The sequence below is a fragment of the Salmo salar genome, chromosome ssa17, assembly GCF_905237065.1.
Source record: "Salmo salar chromosome ssa17, Ssal_v3.1, whole genome shotgun sequence".
In the NCBI taxonomy this organism is placed as follows: Eukaryota; Metazoa; Chordata; class Actinopteri; order Salmoniformes; family Salmonidae; genus Salmo; species Salmo salar.
Window position 1 is genome coordinate 2078059 of NC_059458.1, and position 16096 is coordinate 2094154.

At 41.8% G+C, this 16096-nt stretch overlaps 1 long non-coding RNA gene and 1 pseudogene across 1 annotated transcript; both read left to right on the forward strand.

The window, feature by feature from the left end:
* The first annotated feature begins 137 nt into the window (after positions 1–137).
* Positions 138–12098, forward strand: LOC123728119 (NACHT, LRR and PYD domains-containing protein 12-like; annotated as a pseudogene).
* A 91-nt stretch (positions 12099–12189) lies between these two features.
* Positions 12190–14055, forward strand: LOC123728125 (uncharacterized). Its single transcript, XR_006759958.1, has 4 exons — positions 12190–12294; positions 12560–12713; positions 13172–13345; positions 13848–14055. It is a non-coding gene; the product is annotated as an uncharacterized lncRNA (long non-coding RNA).
* The last annotated feature ends 2041 nt before the right edge of the window (positions 14056–16096 follow it).

Consider the following 16096-nt stretch of genomic DNA (forward strand, 5'->3'; position numbering starts at 1 on the left):
ATGTGTGAGGAGAGTGGGCAGTGGCCTGTTTAGAGCTATGTGGAAGGACAAGACTGAGTTGATACCTGGACCAGGGCTGTATTCACAAAGAATCTGAGTAGGAGGGCTGATATATAATCAGTTTACTCTCTCAGATCATTATGAATAATATTGGACTAGTTGACTGATAGGGGGCGCTGTGTTGAAGCCTCCATCTTGTGTATTGTGTTTCTTCATGTGGTTGCTGTATGTATTTTAAATTAGCAGGGTCCATCAGCAGAGACCAGTGACTCCTGAACCCAGCTGTGTGTCTATGAAGAGTGATGGGTCCATGGGACAGCCAATCAACTTCAGAGAGGATGTCCTCCTTACAGAACAAAGGTAAAGCAACAAGTGGTCTTTGTTTTTTCCCTGTAGTTCTCAACATGATTAGAAAATAGCAACGTGCATTTTGACAGGGTCCAGCAGGAGAAACCAGACTCACCTCTGCCCAGCTGTGTGTCTACGAAGAGTGATGGGTCCATGGGACAATCAACTTCAGAGAAGGAGACAGGTTAGAACGTTCTAGCTATACTAAAAGATTAACTTATTTCTGGCTGTCTTTTTCTCATTAACATGCACTTTTTTGGTTTAAAAGCTCATTACACTCTTCAATATATTAGTATTTTTGCATTGTAATGTAAACATTTTACACCAGGGATCCTCAACAACATTCAGCCGCAGGACTTTTTTCTTTTTCCTTGAGCGAATGGTCAGGAGGCCAAAAGATAATTACAAATCATTTGTACACTGCAAATTGACAGCAAGAAGCCCAAACCGATATAAAATATGTATACCTTGCTTACATTTGTATACGATCACATATATCCCTATTATGCATGGGAATACTTTGGAACAGATTTCCAAAATTAAAATCACTTGGAGCTGATTTGCTGGTGTTTTTACAGTCTTCTATGTCCAACAATAAAAATCTTATAAAAAAAAAAAAAAATCTATTAAACTTATTTTTTATCAGATAACTTTGGGGGCAAATAAAATCAGTTGGGGAACCCCCACCAGTTGGGGAACCCCACCAGTTGGAGAACCCTGTTTTAGACTGTTTAGGTGTGAGCTCTCTCCATCTATTCACCGCCTATCTCACATTATGTCCACAGAGACCAACAGGACATTTCAAAGTCAGAGACCCTCAATGATCAGTCTACCCAGAGTCAGCTAACAGACCTCTCCTCCATATTCAAGGTATACTGCATTTCATATTACCATTGAACATCTAGACATATTGCAGATTGCACCTTATTCAAGGTTTTAACTGTATTCCTTTAATTCCAGTTGCTTGAGCAACATATCATCAGTTTTGTGAAAAGTGAGCTGAAGAGGTGGAAGAGGCTTCTGACTCCAGATTACCCAGACAGCTTTGACAGTCAGGAGGAAGATCAGGAAGTGGTGGATGCTGAACATCAGGAGAGCAGAGCCAGAGCGGAGACTCTGAATATCACACTGCACATCCTGAGGAACATGAACCAGAAGGAACTTGCTGATACACTTGAGAAATGTAAGAGCTCTGCCAAACACTCAATTGTTGATCACGGTCCTATTTCTTTTTCATATCAATCATTATTTACAAATAGTATGTGATTTAATGATATCTTAAACATCCTTGCATTTCCATTCAGACGAGCGTCATGATAGGTGCCAACATAACCTCAAATCCAACCTGAGAAAAAAGTGTGAGCGTGTCTTTGAAGGAATTGCTAAGCAGGGGAATCCTACAATCTTAAACAAGATCTACACAGAGCTCTACGTCACAGAGGGCGGAAGTGGAGAAGTCAACAAAGAACATGAGGTGAGACAGATTGAGACAGCATCCAGGAGACCAGTAGAGCAAGAGATGGCAATCAAATGCAACGACATCTTCAAACCCTTACCTGGACAAGACAAACCTATCAGAACTGTGCTGACAAAGGGAGTCGCTGGCATTGGAAAAACGATCTCTGTGCAAAAGTTCATTCTGGACTGGGCTGAAGGAAAAGCAAATCAGGACACCCACTTCATGTTTCCTCTTACTTTCCAGGAGCTGAATTTGATGAAGGGAGAAAAACACAGTTTGATGAACCTCCTCAATAATTTTTTCATGGAGACAAAAGAATCAGGAATGTCCATCTCTGACAAGTGCAATGCTTTGTTTGTCTTGGACGGTTTGTATGAGTTTCGACTCCCTCTAGACTTCCAGAACAATGAGAGCTGTTTTGATGTCACAGAGTCAACCTCAGTGGACGTGCTTCTAACAAACCTCATCAAGGGGAATCTGCTTCCGTCTGCTCTCCTCTGGATAACCTCCCGACCAGCGGCAGCCAATCAGATCCCTCCTGAGTATGTGGACCAGGTGACAGAGGTACGAGGGTTCAATGACCCACAGAAGGAGGAGTACTTCAGGAAAAGAATTAGCGATGTGACCCTGGCCAACAAAATCATCACACACTTGAAGTCATCAAGGAGCCTCCACATCATGTGCCACATACCAGTGTTCTGTTGGATTTCAGCCACTGTTCTACAAAGATTGTTGGCTGGAGCAGAGAGTGGAGAGATCCCCAAAACTCTGTCAAAAATGTACATGCACTTCATAATGTTCCAGATAAAACAGAAGAATCTGAAATATCATGGCAACAATGTCATTGATCCCCACTGGGATAAAGAGAGAATTCTGTCACTGGGAAAACTGGCGTATGAGCAGCTGGAAACAGGCAACCTGATCTTCTATGAAGAGGACCTGACAGTGTGGCATTGATGTCAGAGAGGCATCTGTGTACTCTGGAGTGTGCACCGATGTCTTCAGGGAGGAGCTTGGGCTGCATCAAGGGAAGGTTTATTGCTTTGTGCATCTGAGCATCCATGAATGTCTTGCTGCTTTTTATAGTTTTCTCTCTTTCAACGATGACTTCAACACAACAAAAAACGATCGGCAGTCCATCCCCAAGAATCTGAAGAGGCGAGTCAAAATAATGCCTGCAATTCACTTCTATCAGGATGCAGTGGATAAGGCACTACAGAGTGAGAATGGCCACCTGGATCTTTTCCTCCGCTTCCTTCTTGGCCTCTCACTGCCATCAAATCAGACTATCTGTCGAGGCCTACTGAAATGGACAGGAGGTAGCTCAAAGATTGACATGGAAACAGTTGAGGTCAACAAGAAAATAATTGATTACATCAAGAAGAAGATCCGAGAGAATGCCTCTTCAGAGAAATGCATCAATCTGTTTCACTGTCTAAATGAGATGAATGACCCAACCCTAGTGCAGGAGATTCAGAGCTACCTGTGCTCAGGAAATGTCTCAGGAGCCAAACTCTCACCTGCACACTGGTCAGCTCTGGCCTTTGTGTTGCTGACTTCAGCAGAGGAGCTGGGTGTATTTGACTTGAAACAATTTAGTGGATCAGATGAGGCTCTTCTGAGGCTGCTGCCAGTGGTTAAGGCATCCAAAACAGCTCTGTAAGTACTATCCCTGTGTAATGCAAGCAGACATAAGCCAGTCATGCTCCTTCATTCAAATGAATCCTCTCTACCGGCATTTCCCAGTTTCATGAGATAGCAAAGCTAGTGGGGATGAATGACTTTTATACTTTTTTTTACTCCAATTAAAGGTTAAATAAGTGTAGCCTCTCAGTGATGTCCTGTGGAGCCCTTGCCTCAGCTCTCTGCTCAAGCTCCTCTAGTCTGATAAAGCTGGACCTGAGTGACAATGACCTCCAGGATTCCGGAGTGGAGCTGCTCTCTACAGGCCTGGATAATCCGCTATGTAAACTGGAGACATTGCGGTAGGCTACTTTCCCTGAGAGATGTCTGGGCCTGTATTCACAAAACCTTTCATCATTGTTTTTTGGGGTGTGAAAAATCTGATTTGTTATTCAAAAGGAATCTAAACAAGTTAGGAGTTTTTTTCACTGGCCACTTTTGCCATGGAGGAATCAAATTAGTGTGGCAATGTATTGAGTGTAAAGAGTGAAGAGATTTTCTCTCTGCAGCCTGTCAGCCTGTGGAGTCACAAAGGAAGGCTGTGCTTCTCTGGCCTCAGCTCTGAGATCAAACCCTGCTCATCTGAGAGAGCTGGATCTGAGCTACAATAACCCAGGAGACTTAGGAGTGAAGCTGCTATCTTCTGTACTTGAGGATCCACACTGTAAACTGGAGACACTGAGGTCAGTGTAAATTAAAAAATATATATCATTCTCAAACCATTGTTTTAATGCTGATCATATAGTCATTGATACTTTCAATAGGTTACATGACACACTCTATGATACATTGGGTTACTGTCATGGTCTAACCTATTAATATAATATACAATATTGAATAATTTGCTGCGGTAATTTCACAGATTTATACATCTCGGTTTACAGTGAGAGAGTGATTGATCTGTTCTCTCTGTGTAGGCTGTCAAACTGTGATTTCACAAACAAAGATTGTGCTTCTCTGACTTTAACTCTGAAGTCAAACCCTTCTCACCTGAGAGAGCTGGACCTGAGCTACAATAACCCAGGAGTCTCAGGAATGAAGCTACTCTCTACTGTACTGGAGGATTCTCACTGTAAACTGAAGACACTGAGGTGAATACGGTCATAACAAACTAAACTAATGTTAATTGATGTAAAACATTTTAACATTTTCATTGATATGTTTGTATCTTATTTGAATTAATATTATCTAAACGTGTTGTACTAGAGACAGTATCATACTAAACAGATGTCATATAGAAATGTACCTACTGCATAGATCATGTTCAATAAGCTGGTGTTTAGACGGGTACTGGCTGTAACATCATGCCCCCGCCAAGCCTCTTAATATGTTCTGCAATGTGTTCAAATGGTCCAATAGACAAGCGGCTGTTTCTCTTACCACAGGTTGTCAAACTGTAGAATCACAGAGAAAAGCTGTACTTCTCTGGCATCAGCTCTGACATCTAACCCCTCACATTTAAGAGAGCTGGATTTGAGTGGGAATAACCCAGGAAACTCAGGAGTGAAGCTGCTCTCTACTGTACTGGAGAATCCACACTGTAAACTGCAGACACTGAGGTGAGTGTGGAATTTAGAGGACATTTTCCCCTAACTTTTCTTTCTCTTTTTTATCCACTGTTTATTTGGTCCAAAAAAGTGTTACATTTGCTTTTTTGTAGTTGTTAATTAAATAGCTTTGAATATGAATGGAATTAGAAACGTATTTTATGTTGAAAAGTTTCAGGGCTGAAATATTATTTTGTCTCAAGGCTATCGTGCTGTAGAATCTCAGAGGACAGCTGTGCTTCTCTAGCTTCAGCTCTAAGGTCAAACCCTTCTCACTTGAGAGAGCTGGACCTGACTGACAATGAACCAGGAGACTCAGGAGTGAAGCTGCTCTCGGCTGTACTGGAGGATCCATGCTGTAAACTGCAGACACTAAGGTGAGAATGGAGATAACCAGGGGTCTGTACTTCCAAATACTTAACTCCAAGCTAAACCAAGTTCACTTTAAACAATTATTTGACAGATTTCACTAGGGGATAACTGAATATGCTTAACTGAATATTTTCTTAACCGATATTTTATAATAATCATGACATTGGTCACACCTTTCACCATTTGAATATAAGCTCATATGTACTGTATGTATTGAAGTAAACACAATGTTATGTTTTATAATGATAATGTTTGACACAGTCAATTTTAAAATGACTCCCTTTGTAATGGAGAGCAATGACACTGAAACAAATGACTGGTTGGAGAAAGACTCTTTATTGTATCTCTTCAAGGTATAGCCAAGAATCCCGAAACAAAAGAGAATATGTTGGATTGAGTAGCGCATTCCGTTTGCCAACAATACTTTGAAGTAAGGCGCCAAAGTCGAGTGTTAGTTGTGCAAGCCAGTTACTAAAAAAATGGAACTTGTTAACCATGTTTTTACTGTGTATAAAGCTGCCAATTTTAAACGTACATGCTCTAGCAATGTGAAATATATTATCAGAATAACGATTTGAAGTGTTGGTAGAGTATAGTCATATCATTTAACCTACCTCGTGTGTTTGTCTGAAGTGAATATGTATTGTGTGACTTAAAGTAGAAGTTATGGCACAAGTTGGTGACGTGTGTTTATGTAAAACTGTTGTTTATGATATATGTCCATGGGAAATTATGCATTTATGGTAGGAATGTGTTTTGAGGCTATCATGATGGAACATTCCTAGTTGAAGGGAGTTCCTGGAAAAAGTACTTAGGTGCTCAGTTGTCTTTTGCCTGGGGGAGAGCAGGCTGGACAGGTAACAGGTTGGCTAGAGTAGAGTTATACCTGGGGAGAGCAGGCTGGACAGGTAACAGGTTGGCTAGAGTAGAGTTATACCTGGGGGAGAGCAGGCTGGACAGGTAACAGGTTGACTACAGTAGAGTTATACCTGGGGGAGAGCAGGCTGGACAGGTAACAGGTTGTCTAGGGTAGAGTTATACCTGGGGGAGAGCAGGCTGGACAGGTAACAGGTTGGCTAGAGTAGAGTTATACCTGGGGGAGAGCAGGCTGGACAGGTAACAGGTTGGCTAGGGTAGAGTTATACCTGGGGGAGAGCAGGCTGGGCAGGTAACAGGTTGGCTACAGTAGAGTTATACCTGGGGGAGAGCAGGCTGGACCGGTAACAGGTTGGCTACAGTAGAGTTATACCTGGGGGAGAGCAGGCTGGACAGGTAACAGGTTGGCTAGAGTAGAGTTATACCTGGGGAGAGCAGGCTGGGCAGGTAACAGGTTGGCTAGAGTAGAGTTATACCTGGGGGAGAGCAGGCTGGACAGGTAACAGGTTGGCTACAGTAGAGTTATACCTGGGGGAGAGCAGGCTGGGCAGGTAACAGGTTGGCTAGAGTAGAGTTATACCTGGGGGAGAGCAGGCTGGACAGGTAACAGGTTGGCTAGAGTAGAGTTATACCTGGGGGAGAGCAGGCTGGGCAGGTAACAGGTTGGCTACAGTAGAGTTATACCTGGGGGAGAGCAGGCTGGACAGGTAACAGGTTGGCTAGGGTAGAGTTATACCTGGGGGAGAGCAGGCTGGGCAGGTAACAGGTTGGCTAGAGTAGAGTTATACCTGGGGGAGAGCAGGCTGGACAGGTAACAGGTTGGCTAGAGTAGAGTTATACCTGGGGAGAGCAGGCTGGACAGGTAACAGGTTGGCTAGAGTAGAGTTATACCTGGGGGAGAGCAGGCTGGACAGGTAACAGGTTGGCTAGAGTAGAGTTATACCTGGGGGAGAGCAGGCTGGACAGGTAACAGGTTGGCTAGAGTAGAGTTATACCTGGGGGAGAGCAGGCTGGACAGGTAACAGGTTGGCTAGAGTAGAGTTATACCTGGGGGAGAGCAGGCTGGACAGGTAACAGGTTGGCTACAGTAGAGTTATACCTGGGGGAGAGCAGGCTGGACAGGTAACAGGTTGACTACAGTAGAGTTATACCTGGGGGAGAGCAGGCTGGACAGGTAACAGGTTGGCTAGAGTAGAGTTATACCTGGGGGAGAGCAGGCTGGACAGGTAACAGGTTGGCTAGAGTAGAGTTATACCTGGGGGAGAGCAGGCTGGACAGGTAACAGGTTGACTACAGTAGAGTTATACCTGGGGGAGAGCAGGCTGGACAGGTAACAGGTTGGCTAGAGTAGAGTTATACCTGGGGGAGAGCAGGCTGGGCAGGTAACAGGTTGGCTACAGTAGAGTTATACCTGGGGGAGAGCAGGCTGGGCAGGTAACAGGTTGGCTACAGTAGAGTTATACCTGGGGGAGAGCAGGCTGGACAGGTAACAGGTTGGCTACAGTAGAGTTATACCTGGGGGAGAGCAGGCTGGACAGGTAACAGGTTGGCTACAGTAGAGTTATACCTGGGGGAGAGCAGGCTGGGCAGGTAACAGGTTGGCTACAGTAGAGTTATACCTGGGGGAGAGCAGGCTGGACAGGTAACAGGTTGGCTAGAGTAGAGTTATACCTGGAGGAGAGCAGGCTGGGTAGGTAACAGGTTGGCTAGGGTAGAGTTATACCTGGGGGAGAGCAGGCTGGGCAGGTAACAGGTTGGCTACAGTAGAGTTATACCTGGGGGAGAGCAGGCTGGACAGGTAACAGGTTGGCTAGAGTAGAGTTATACCTGAGTTTTGTTTTAGGCAAAGAGTTACAGTAGTCTACTGTTTTCATATTTATGTTTTTTTAAGCTTTTCTCTTATTCTGCAGTCTATCATGGTGTGTTGTCAAAGAAGAAGGCTTTGGTTTTCTGGCTTTAGCTCTGAGGTCAAACCCCTCACATCTGAGAGAGCTGGACTTGAGCAAAAACACCTTAGGAGACTCAGCAGTGAAGCTGCTCTCAGCTGTACTGAAGGATCCACATTGTAAATTGGAGAGACTTAGGTAAATACTGTCACAACTCACTAACTAAAACAATAATACTTGTTCCGGTGTCATGTTATATTAGGCTTTAGATGTTTTCAGTTGAGATATTTGGACAATTATCCAACGTTATTTTAAACGTGTAGTGAAGAAATCCCTCTTCCTTTGCAGGCTGTCACACTGTAGTGTGACACAGGAAGGCTGTACTTTTCTGGCTTCAACTCTGAGGTCAAACCCCTCACACCTGAGAGAGCTGGATCTAGACTGGAATTCAGAAGTAAAATTAGGAGTGAAGGAACTCTCTGTGGTGCTGGATGATCCACTCTGTCAGTTGGAAACACTGAGGTGTGGATATGATAAACAATATTTCCAGATCCACCTTGTTTTAGTTGCAGTTGTTGTAGTGTTAATGATGAATAATATACACCATTTTAGCAGGTGCTTTATCCAAAGGGACTTACCGTACAGTGAGTGCATCAGGCTTGGGGTCAATTCCAGTATGTCAGTTTTACAGTGGGGTAAAGAAAAGCTTCTCTGTCTGCAGGCTGGTAGCTTGTGGTGTCACAGAGGAAGGCTTCTGTTCTCTGGCTTCAGCTCTAAAGTCAAACCCCTCACACCTGAGAGAGCTGGACCTGCGCTACAATTATGAAATGGCTTCATCAAAGTGAGGCAGCTCTCTGCTGTACTGGAAGATCCACTCTGTAAATTGGAGATACTGAGGTAAAATTTGACATATTGGCCATATTGTTCCTTAGATGGTACTGTAAACATCTGTTACTAGTACTAGTGAGAATTTATTTGAGAAGCACATGCAGCTATGTAGGACATACTGTACAACACCACAACTATTACACTTGTACTCTGCTTTTACTGGTACATGTTATCATTTTTTATCATTCTGCTGAAGGACCAAAATGTAAAAGTATATGTAGCAGTTAGAGTGGAGTGAGAACAAGCGTAATAGTTGTGGCATTGTATGTATTATGTTACTGTATTATGTTACTGTAGTAGTGAATGAAGAGCTTCTCTCTTAGTCTGCAGACTCTGTCTCCATCACTCTGATTATCAAGGGGAAGGCTTTTCTAATCTGGCCTCAGCGCTGAGGTCAAACCCCTCACACCTGAGAGAGCTGAATGTGGCTGGTTTCTCACGAGACTCTAGACTGAAGCTGTTCTCTGCTGCACTTAAGGATCCACGCTGTAAACTGGAGAAACTGATGTGAAGCCATAAGTTATCTTAATGATTGGTAGTAGCACTCTATTTTGACAATTTGAAACGCAACCAAGGCCCGTCTCACATCTTAGAAATGAAAGTCAACACAATGTTCTATTTTCCAGATATTGTCAGAATAACTGCACTCTTAGAAAAAAGGTTTCTTTGGCTGTCCCCATAGGAGAACCCTTTTTTGTTCCAGGAAGAAACGTGGTTCTACACGGAACCTAAAATATTTCTACTTTGAACCAAAAGGGTTCTACCTGGAACCAAGGGTTATTTAAAGGGTTCTCCTATGGGGACAGCTGAAGAACCTTTATGATAGCACCTTTTCTTGTAAGAGTGTAGTATTCTATCCCATAAATGAATAATGCAGATCAATGTAAACAGAATGAATTAAGATATTATCTTTCTCTATCTGCAGCTGTAGTGTCCCAGAGCAAGACTTCGCTTCTCTGGGTTCAGCTCTTAGATCAAACCCTACACACCTGAGAGAACTGGACCTGAAATTCTCAGGAGACTCAAATTTGAAGCCTCTCTTTTCTGTACTAAATAATCCACTCTTTAAACTGGAGAAACTAAGATGAGTGTATGGCAATAACTCAACATACAACATTGAAATGATAGATAATGTGACTCACTGAATTAAACATACTAATTACTCTCATCATTCTAAATGGACTCAACAAGAAACCTATATGGTTTAGTTAATTCAAGTTTTTATTGTTATGTTGTACAGCTACTGAGGAATAATCTACAAAGTGAACAATAAAGATAACTGAACCATATGGGTTTTATGTTGAGTCCCTGGTCGAGTTACCAAATAACCATTAGATGATAACTATTAAGATATTAGCATCTGAAGAGCATATTTCCAAAACGCTATATTTTTTTACATTTTGTGTTTTTTCTCCAGCAATATGGGTACCTTAAATTGTGTGTAAAATATTACTGTTCTCAGATTTTTTTTTCTCATACATTTGAGGTGTATATTAAAATGTTTTTTGGGGGGTAAACGCTATGTATCTATTGTTTAGCTGGAATGGAATCTTCATACCCTGTATATTTGACTGTGAGATGTGGTTGTCTCACCTAGCTACCGTATCTTAAGATGAATACACTAATTGTAAGTCGCTCTAGATAAGAGCATTTGCTAAATGACTAAAATGTCCAATGTAAATATTTTACATACAGAACTCATGTTACTGTATTAATTCATGTTTTAAAATGTTGATGTCACAAACGTGTACAGTTCTTTCTAAAAAATGTAGTTATGTTAACTTTGACTGTAAAACCTAGCAGTACTACTTATTTCTCTGAGAGTGAGGCGCATATATTGTGTTTTGCAAATAAACATGATTTTGTCTCTCTGAAATGTAACCAAGTGATTTCAAAGAAATAATTGTAATTGAACAAGCCCATGCCGTGATTAGATAGTGAAATAACAGACATCTCCTTTCAGAAGTTCTTTAAACAATAAAAGCTATTTACCATTTCTGAAAATGGATAGACATTCAGTAGGTAGACCACCCCATTCACGAAAACAGTTCGCTCCTACAGACAGTGAGTCCAGGTGGCCATGGCTTGCTATATAAAGCAGGCAGACAGGCATCCAGTTACTGTTCAGTTGAACGTTAGAATGGGCAAAACGATTAACCTAAGCAACTTTGAGCATGGTATGATCGTCAGTGTCAGGCACGCCAGTTCCAGTATCTCAGAAACGGCCGGCCTACTTGGTTTTTCACGCATTGAGAACGGTGCAACAAACAAAACATCCAGTCAGCGGCAGTCCTGTGGGCGAAAGCAACTCGTTGATGAGAGGTCAAAGGAGAATGGCAAGACTTGTGCAAGTTAACAGGCGAGCCACAAACAGGCAAATAACGGAGCAGTACAACAGTGGTGTGCAGAACGGCATCTCAGAACCCACAACTCGTCAGTCTTTGTCACGGGTGGGCTATTGCAGCAGACGACCACACCGGGTTCCACTCCTATCAGCTAAAAAGTGGAAAAACATTGCCTTGTCTGATGAATCACAGTTCCTGTTGCATCATGCTGATGGCAGAGTTAGGATTTGGCATAAGCAGCATGAATCCATGGCCCCATCCTGTCTGGTGTCAATGGTACAGGCTGGTGGCAGGGGTGTAATGTTGTGGGGAATGTTTGTCTGGCACACATTAGGTCCCTTGATACCAATTGAGCAACTTTTCCATGCCCAGAAGAATTTAGGCTGTTCTGTAGGCGAAGGGGGGTCTGACCCGGTACTAGATGGACCGGACCTAATAAACTGACCACTAAGTATATAGCATTTTGGAAAGGAACTCTTCATCTGTATTTAAACAAAATATTACCTGATTAGAAATATGTGATCAGTGTCAGTTAACAGGTTTTCTCCTCTATCTACAGGCTATCAGGATGTGACGTTGAAGAGAAAGGCTATGCTTTGTTCTCAGCTCTGAGGTCAACCCCCGGCTCCCACCTGAGAGAGCTGGACCTCAGCAACAACAAACCAGGAGACTCAGGAGTGATGCAGCTCTGAGGTCAACCCCGGCTCCCACCAGAGAGCTGGACCTCATCCACAACAACAAACCAGGAGACTCAGGAGTGATGCAGCTCTGAGGTCAACCCCGGCTCCCACCTGAGAGCTGGACCTCAGCAACAACAAACCAGGAGACTCAGGAGTGATGCAGCTCTCTACTCTACTGGATGATCCACGCTGTAAACTGGCAACGCTGAAGTGAGCAGGGAAACTAATTGTAAACATTTCCGTTTTGAATATTGTCCAAAATGTTTTTTTTCACTAGATATCATCCTTTACATAAAATATATTTGGCACAAAATATTTTTATGTAAAAGCCTGTTTTGATATTTTACTATCAGTGTAAAATACATTGTTGTTCACTGCCTGCTCATGCCACACACCCACATTAATTAATGAAATATGTATGTGTTCTACAATGACTCAAGCTGATAGATATAATACCATCTCTTTATATCTGCAGACTATCAGACTGTGGTCTTACAGAGGAAGGATCTGAGGTCAAACCCCTCCCACCTGAGAGAGCTGGACCTCAGCTGCAATAACCCAGGAGTCTCAGGAGTGAAGCTGCTCTCTGCTGTACTGGAGCATCCAGTCTGTCAGCTGGAGATACTGAAGTTAATATTATCAACTAAACATGAATAATGTGCATCTGCTTAATGAAGTGCTATTTCCACCTGTTGAACTTTCACACAAATACAACTGTATAACTGGATCAAGCATTTCTGTATACATCAGCTTGTTATCAATATGAACATAGTCTGATCATGTTGTATCTTTTGTACAGCAGATTAATCACTAATCTACATTCATTACCTTACTAAAGATAATACATTATCTGAGTCACTGAATATCATGCCTTGTGTGTTTTTAAATTAGATACTTACAGTAGTTAAGCAGTTGTATCTCTAGAAATGTACTGTCACAACTAAACATGAATCTACTTAATGAAGTGTTTCACAGCCCCCCTTACGCATAATTTTCTGCATACTCTGACTATTCTCCACCCATGCTAAACAAATTTCCAACTGCATTGAGTTATGATAGTGAGGTGCTTCTCTCTTCTCCTCTGCAGGCTTTGGCACTGTGCAATCACAGAGGAAGGCTTTGCTTCTCTGGCTTCAGCTGTGAAGTCAACCCCCTCGCGCATGTAGCTGCTGGATCTGAATGGGAATGATCCAGGAGAATAAGGAGTGAAATTGTTCTCAGCTCTACTGAAGGGTCCACAATGTAGACTGCCCAAACTGATGTAATGAATTAATCAACCACAAAAATGCATGAGTTAATTTTTGGGGTTTAAATAAAACATGCTTGTGCGAGACTTGGCTTCTGCGAGCCGGAGCCCATCTCCCGTTGCTGTAGCGTGAGGCAGTTTGATGTACAAGTACACCCCCCGGACAGGGCGCTAGTCTATTGCAGGGCCTTACCCCCAATCTGTCTCCTTAATGCTGAGTGCCAAGCCTCCGATCTCAGGGTGGACACTAACCAGTTGTTTACAACTACATCAAATCCTTAATATATAAAACATTGCATTTTAAGGTAAAGCTATTCAAGAACCCTCAACATGACATTTTCCTCTAACAAAATTATGAAATACAATGTGTCAATTGGCTCAGTATGTTGGAGAAGGTTCAACATTTTGTTTGCAGTTGAAAATAATTTTCAAATCACTCAACCCCAAAAAATGTATTCATCAATAACTAGCCTAGTAAAAAAGGCATGTCAAAGACCATTTCTTTTTCTCTCTGCAGAGTGACTGGATTGGAAGAAACCCTTTGCTACAACGAGCCAGGAGCCTCAGCAGTGATCAAATGAACCTGTTGGAGCCGATGGAAATGACATGACTGAAATTCACCTCAAGTTCAAATATCCATTTCTGATGTATTGTTTTGTAACACATGTCAAATGTTTTGTATACTTGTGCAGCTACTTCGTTAAAATGTAGAACTATTAGGCCTACTTATGTCCCTACATCTTGTATTTGATTTAAAAAAAAAATACATAAAGTTCAACTAAGATCACTAAATTGAATACATTTTAATATCCAGCCACCATTGACCCAGAAGAAAACAGTTGAAGCAAAGACCTTCATCTTTATTTACTCATCATGTAGCAGCAGAATGAGAAATATCACAAAAATACATTTCATATGTATGACAAAACAGAGGGTAAGTTCTGACGCATTGTCTGAATAGATGAAGCTCTACAAGCAGTTGATAGGTGAAACTGATAACACAAAACACAGCTCACTCTGTTGGCAATAGAAGTCTTATCACTTCTCCTTTTGATCTCATGTCCAGCTCTTCACAGCAACACTGACAAGCCACGTGCGACAATCAGAACAATCACCTTCCTTTTCCATCTCCACAACTATGAATCTCATCAGTCCTGAAATTAGGATAGAAACAAACATGTATTCAGTTTCGTGTTAAGCTGCACAGCAGTTCCAAGAGTGAAGGTGATCACATTTGTAGTATTGCAACCAGGGATGGATGCATTAAATCACACCGCATTGGTTAAGGTGGTCATGGAACTAAAAGCAGATCACTGACACTATCTAGACTGAAGAGATGACTTGTCAGGAGTTCATCTAGAGATAGAACATTAGACAGAGAGGTGCAGTCTTGACTCACGACAAAGGGAATCTGGTAAACATACTACACTGATGGTTTTTTCAAGGCACACAGAACTTCACAACTGATCACCCCTATCTCACATTTCAACATGGATATTCATATTCGCATGAGATAATGACAACTGATTTGTGGATGAAGACCATGTGTGTGCTATTTTTCCACTTCAAAGTGAACATTTTTAGCTAGTATTTTCAGATGAATGGTGATGAATTCAAACAGTTAACAATAGATACATCGAAGTGAGTGTGACAGTAGGCCTTGGAACATGAAACCAGACATTAGACCCACAAAATAAATGTATTTCCACACATCCATCGGTACCAAAGGGTCAATATTAGGATACCTCAAATATTTCCTCTAAAAACAGTAGAATTGGTCCAGTACTAACAGATTTACCACTGAGGTAAAGCTACATTCATCACACAGAGAGGGAGATACTCGGAGGTTGGCTTCATCTATTTGTATGGCATTACTATTCCACAATATGTGCTCTTGAAAATCCCCCATTGAAATAGGAGGCTTGAGCGTCAGTATTTAGAGATGTGATCATCTATTGTGTTTAGGACAAACTGACATTTTGGATAGGTGAAACCAAATTGTGTTCAAAATAGCATACATCATCTGTGGGAATAAATAACTCATTTCTATGCTGGAATAGTGTCCATTTCAAAGCGTATGGTTAGCTTAGAATGAGTTTACTACTGTTGGCCAGAGTTCTACATGAAGACATCTGGTAGTATACACACCTAATTGTACACTGGAGTTCGTCCAATGTTTTAACAATTATATACTGTACTGCATACATCAGAAAATCATGTAATCGGACTCATGGGTAAGAAGATTTCTAAATGACATTTAAAATGGAGTAGACATACTTTCTCAGGACAGAATGATAAAATATGAAAAAGGTCAAATGCCTACATGAGCCTATAGGGATCTGAGCAACAACTTAAAAGTGGTCATTCCATCTGTTTGTCAATATGTCAAAACAGACTACTGCTTATTGGATATGGAATAACAGTATACCTTTCATCTAAAGCAGGGTAGAGCAACATGGGTTCAAATGCATATTCATTTGCATGAAAATGACAGAAGAGGCAAAAACTGTTGGGAGAGTACCTTACAAATGTAATTTAAAAATATTTGTACAAAAACACAAATGTTAATATCCAAGTGAAAGCTGCATGAGTTAAAATGAGTAAAAAAAGTACAAATGAGTAAACAAACATTAGGATGTTTTGAACAGAACATATGTTTTCAGTAAGTCCAGATACACACCCCTCACGCTGCCTGTTCACAGCCATCACTATAGAAACACAATTAGACTGAACCACAAGATTAATATTCGTTCTGTTGATATGAGT